Below are 6,334 nucleotides of genomic sequence, written 5' to 3'. Positions count from 1 at the left end.
AGTGCAAAAACAGATGCAAAACTTGCTCCTTTTCACACTTGAAGACCCCTTTCCAGCCAGGATCCAGTCCCTGGATCAACTTGTACTAAGAGCTATCTCCCATACCCCTGTATTCCCTCACTTGTACTAAGAGCTATCTCCCATAACCCTGTATTCCCTCACTTGCTAAGAATCCATCCAGCCCCTTCTTAAAGTTATATAATGTATCAGCCAGCACGACTGATTCGGGGAGGGAATTCCACAACTTCACAGCTCTCACTGTAAAAAATCCTTTCCGAATATTTAAATGGAACCTCCCTTCTTCTAAACGGAGTGGGTGCCCTCGTGTCCGTTGGAAGGACCTACTGGTAAATAAAACATTAGAAAGGTTATTATATGATTATTTATACATAGTTATCATGTCACCTCTTAAGCGCCTCTTCTCCAGTGTAAACAGACCCAACTTGGCCAGTCTTTCTTCATAACTGAGACTTTCCATACCCTTTACCAGCTTAGTTGCCCTTCTCTGGACCCTCTCTAACTCAATAATGTCCCGTTTGAACACTGGAGACCAAAACTGAACAGCATATTCTAGATGGGGCCTTACCAGCGCTCTGTAAAGGGGAAGAATAACCCCCTCCTCCCGTGAATCTATACCCCTTTTAATACAGCTCAAAACCTTGTTTGCCCTTGCAGCTGCTGCCTGGCATTGCTTGCTACAGCCAAGTTTATTATCTACAAGGACTCCAAGGTCCTTCTCCATTATGGATTTGCCTAGTGCAGTCCCATTAAGGGTATACGGGGCTTGCATATTTTTACATCCCAGGTGCATGACCTTACATTTATCCACATTAAATCTCATCTGCCACTTAGCTGCCCAGATTGCCAGTTGGTCAAGATCCTGCTGCAGGGATGTCACATCCTGGATAGAATTGACTGGTCTGCAGAGTTTTGTGTCATCTGCAAACACTGATACATTACTCATAATACCCTCCCCTAAGTCATTTATGAACAAATTAAACAAAAGTGGACCCAGGACAGAACCCTGAGGGACCCCAGTGAGGACCTTATTCCAAGTAGAGAATGTACCATTAACAACCACCCTCTGTACCCGATCCTGTAGCCAGTTTTCTATCCATGTGCAAACGACTTCACTAAGACCAATAGACCTTAGCTTAGAAAGCAGTCGTTTGTGGGGAACGGTATCAAATGCTTTGGCAAAATCCAAATAGATGATATCTACTGCATCCCCACTGTCCAGCTTCTTACTTACCTCATCATAAAAAGCAATTAAATTGGTCTGACATGACCTGTCCTTCATAAAGCCATGCTGATTACTGCTCATAATGGCATTCTCCACTACATAATTTTGTATGTGATCCCTTAACAAGCCTTCAAATAACTTGCCCACCACGGATGTCAAACTTACAGGCCTATAATTGCCAGGCTGAGATCTTACTCCCTTTTTAAATATGGGAATGACATTCGCCTTCTTCCAATCCCTAGGTACCATACCTGATGAAAGCGAGTCTGAGAATATCAAAAACAAGGGCCACTGCAATTCTGCCCCTAGCTCTCTCAGTACCCGAGGGTGTATTCCATCTGGCCCAGGTGCCTTGTTTACATTTATCGTGTGTAACCCTTTAAGCACCATATCCTGTGCCAACCACTGTGTATTTGGAGCTGAGGCAACAGTGCAGCTATTGGGTGGGACTTGGCCCACTGGCTCCTCTACTGTATACAAAGAAGAAAAGAACTGGTTAAGCACATCTGCCTTTTCTGTATCCGCTGTAACCATATTGTTATTACAACTCAATGGGGCCACACCCTCAACCTGCATCTTTTTACTATTAATATACTTAAAAAACTTTTTGGGGTTAGTCTTGGCCTCGGCCGCGATGCGCTCCTCATTTTCTATCTTTGCCTTCCGGATTGCTGTTTTACAACACTTGTTATAGTGTTTATAATCATTAAACGCAGCTACTGTCCCCTCTGACTTATATTTCTTAAAAGCTTTCCTTTTTCTCCCTATTAACTTCTTTACCTCAGAGTTAAGCCACATAGGTTGATTCTTAAAACTTCTACTTTTTCTTATTAATGGAATGAATTGAGAACAGTAATGATTTAATATCATTTTAAATGACAACCATTTCTGCTCTGTGTTTTTATCAGAAAACATAATGCCCCAATCTATGCCCTGAAGCGCTGCCCTTAAGGAGCTAAAATTTGCCTTCCTAAAATTCAGTGTCTTTGTTGCCCCCGTGTAAATTTGTTTCCTGCACCAAACATCAAATGAAATAACATTATGGTCACTATTACCCAGGGGTTCAACCACTTGCACATTTGCTATACGTTCTGGGTCATTAGAGATCACTAGATCTAGTATAGCATGGTTCCTGGTTGGCTAATCAACAACCTGTGCCATAAAGTTGTCATGCAGCAAGTTTATAAACTTGTTCCCATTTACTGTCCTGGCAGTACTATTGCCCCAGTCAATATCAGGGTAATTAAAATCCCCCATTATTATCACTTGCCCCAAACTAGCAGCCTTTTCTATTTGCAACAGGAGCTGGGCCTACTCCTCTTCACTTACATTAGGGGGTCTATAGCATACCCCTACAATTAGCTTGGTAGATTCTTTGCTATCTGTGAGAAGCTCAACCCATAAGGATTCAGCTCCCTCTGTTACCCCCATCACTTCCTCCTTAATATTTGCTTTTAATTCCTGCTTAACGAACAGACACACTCCTCCTCCTTTTCTATTGCCCCTGTCCCTCCAAAACAATGTATACCCCCCAATATTAACAGCCCAGTCATGAGACTCATTCAACCAAGTTTCAGCAACTCCAATCACATCATATTTCCGCTCCAACGCCAGTACCTCCAGGTCTCCCATTTTACCAGTCAGACTCCTTGCATTGGTAAACATACATTTAATACTGGTTCCGGCGTTGCACATTTTGCTATTGGCAAATTTTTTCACCGCAACAAAAATTTCCAAATGAGGAAAAAGCCATGGGGGTGTCAAAAAAAAAAGTTGCAGTCATGTCAAAAAAGTCCCAGTCACATCAAAATTGTTATGCATATTAAAAAAAATGTGCAGTAGCAAATTTTTGCAAAATCCATTTCTTTCCTTGGCGGAACAGGGATTCACACAGGTGAGACATTTATTAAACACTTCCACAAATCTTTATTCATTTTCAGATCTCAAGGAACAAGATTTTGCATATCCTAATTCAAGTCACTTTCATGTAATGTTTTTGAGTATATTGTACAGAGGCAGGCCCGGACTGTGGTGAGGCCACAAAGGCCAGGGCCTAGGGTGGCACAAATTTAGGGGTGGCATGCCGCCCAAGCCGCACAGAAATTTTGCTCACATACCGATCAATGGGGACCGGACACGCAGCAACTACAGCATATCCTCTCCCCACTGCTCTGTATGTGAGTTAAATGGGCGCACATGCGCATACGGGGGATGAGGTGGGTGGGCCAGGAAAGGGGGCAGCCTCGAGGTGCAGACTTATCAAATCCGGCTCTGCACAGAGGTTATTTTTCTCTGGAGTTATGGAAAAAAGTGGGATAGTTGGATTCTGATGTCTACCCAATATGTCAGGCCCCAAAAGCTGATATTTATCACTCTCTATGGTCTTCCTGCTTATCCAACAATTTTGGGATGTAGTCACTACTTCCTACAAATCCACATTACATATCTAGAAATACCCCACACCTTTATGGGCAATTTTTGGAGATACAGCAAAGATTCCATAATTAGCAAATATTGTCTTCATGGTTAGTAGAAAAGCCATACTTCATTGTATATCAGATCACTTGAAATACCTTTAAGTTAACTTTTGTATGTAATAGAATTATCTATTCCTAGCAACTTTACAAATTGGTTTTCATTATTTATTTGTCATTGTTTTTTAATAATTTACCTTTCTCTTCTGCCTCAGCATTCAAATAGGGGTGACTGACCCCAGCAGCCAGAAACTATTGCTCTGTAAGACTACAAATGTATTTTTATTGTTACTTTTTATTATCTTTCTATGCAGGCCCTCTACTATTCATATTCCCATCTCTTGTTTAAACCCTAGGTCACCATACATGCTTGGAGGACACCTGGGCAAAAAGAAACATTTCTTTTGGAGAGCAAATGTAGGGCCGATTTGTCAGATTATTGTTTGGGTTGCCTGAAATCCAAACAGGCAGTTGAGACCAGAACAACCCTAAAAAAAACAAACTGTTTGGGTCAAAACCGAACAGATGTCAACCCTATGTAGTGCATGACATCCACACGCTAACCCCAATATACAGAAATAACTACACTAAGCACAGAACTACACAGCTTTAGTCCACCAGCCTGTGCTAATGCTGTCTGTTCCACATGTACCAAAATGTACATTTTACCAACCTTGTTGTATAAATTACACTAACCACAAATGTGCGTGGGTTGCAGTCTACCTGCATAGCATGTGTGTTTAGAGCTCCCTCGTAGCTATATGAACTTTTCAGTTTTCTGTGGATGATGGGATCCCATGAAACTAGTGACTTTCATTTACTTATCTACCACATTGTCACTTGCTGCCCCTGACCACAAGGATTTTAATTCCTGCTGTTATGTTACACTGGCCACTTAGACACAGAGGGAAAAAATGCAAAAGAGATTTAAAAAAACCTTCTAGTCATCTGTCAGAAATGTTAAGCTAGTGCTTCTCCAGTTTCAGACATCAACATATCTTTAGCGCCATTGATAAATCTTACCACACTGGTGTTTGGCACAGCTTTGCCCAGAAGAGGGCAGTGTTTTCAATGTTATAGTACTGTAAAATGCTGTGACTAAGTATCTGAGGGTTTATTTTCTTTTTAGCTACATTGTTAAATTCTCCGTGCCAACTTTTCTAATAGTATATTCCAATAGAAAACCACCAGCATCCGTAAAATCCATGAGATCATTATAGCATGCCATTGCTTTAGAAGTGATGTTATTCTAGCCATAGATTACATGTTTAGTTAAAACATCATTGTACTATGTTTTCTAACTGTGTCAGAATAGTAGGACAACAGTTGAAGCTGTTCAGCATTGCTGAGCCAATTAGTAAAGAATTCTGCAGCACTGAGTTTTCATTAGCCACCAGTTTTAGGGCTCTCGAGTGTCTGTTCCTACATGCCCCTGTGACGGATTCTTCCTGCGTTCCACTGCAGGGGAACACAGGAACAGAAGTGGCCCATTTTTTCCTACCCCATTGTACTCTCACAGGCGTATGTAAATGTCTGAAATGCAACATACTGTGTTTCACCTGTATTCAGCATTTACATGCGCCTGTGTAAGTACAGCATGTACAGAAGTACAGAAAGGGCTGCATATTCCCCTGCGGTGGAACCCCAGTGTACGGGAACGCAGGGCAAAATGGGTGTATGTACAAGCCCTTAATAAGATCAATGGGGAACTCATAAATTAGGGTTAAAAATATTCATCTGTGCAAAAGAGGTTGAAAATCAGAGAAAATATCAAGTATCAAACAAATGGAATTTTATACTTAGCACTGGATAGTTAAACCAGCCACATTACAACCCATAAGGGCACTGATTTAAGGCTCATACAGAGAAGTGTTTTTATCTGCGCTGCCTTGCAGTGACAACAGCACTCTCTGCACTAGCGGAGCCAAATTTACATCTTAAAAACTAGAAATTCAGCTATTAAAGTTACCAGGAGCGGCTATTTGCTGCAGGAGGAAACAGTAGTGAGGACTAGCCCTTGCTGACATAGGTACTAAACCTCTACTTTTTAAAATTTTTGCACAAAAACCCAACAAAAAAAATCTGAAACCTCTAAAGTTTTGAAGCAAAAGAAGGATCCTCCAGAGAAGGGAAGGGACATCTTTCACTGACTTCTACATGGCCTTGGCAAGTTTTAGCTGGCAAATTGTCAGATTCGGATTTTTATCTGTTTTAACACATAGTAAATCTCGACAAATTCACGTTTGAAGTCATGTGACTTTTAGCGCTAAAAAATCTGAATGCCCTTAGGGGCAAATTTACTAAAACTTACTTTTTTTTATATTAAAATTTGAATAAACTTCCAAAAATGTCTTACATTTACAAAAAACTCTGAACTGAAAGTATGCGTGGGAAAAAAGTCGCAAAACCTTATACTGAAACCTCTACTTTTTTGCATTTAAACCCAGCGTCAAAAATCCAAAACCTCTAAAGTTTCAAGTCAAAAGAAGGATGACGTCTTAATGATCTCGGCAGGTTTTAGCTTGTGAATTCATCGATTTGGATTTTTAACCATTTGTATGGCTAAATCGTGTTTTTTTCCCCTGGGACTTTAACACTAAAAAATCTGAATTGGAAA

The sequence above is a fragment of the Xenopus tropicalis genome, chromosome 5 (genome assembly GCF_000004195.4).
Source record: "Xenopus tropicalis strain Nigerian chromosome 5, UCB_Xtro_10.0, whole genome shotgun sequence".
In the NCBI taxonomy this organism is placed as follows: domain Eukaryota; kingdom Metazoa; phylum Chordata; class Amphibia; order Anura; family Pipidae; genus Xenopus; species Xenopus tropicalis.
Note: the sequence above shows the minus strand (reverse complement) of the source record.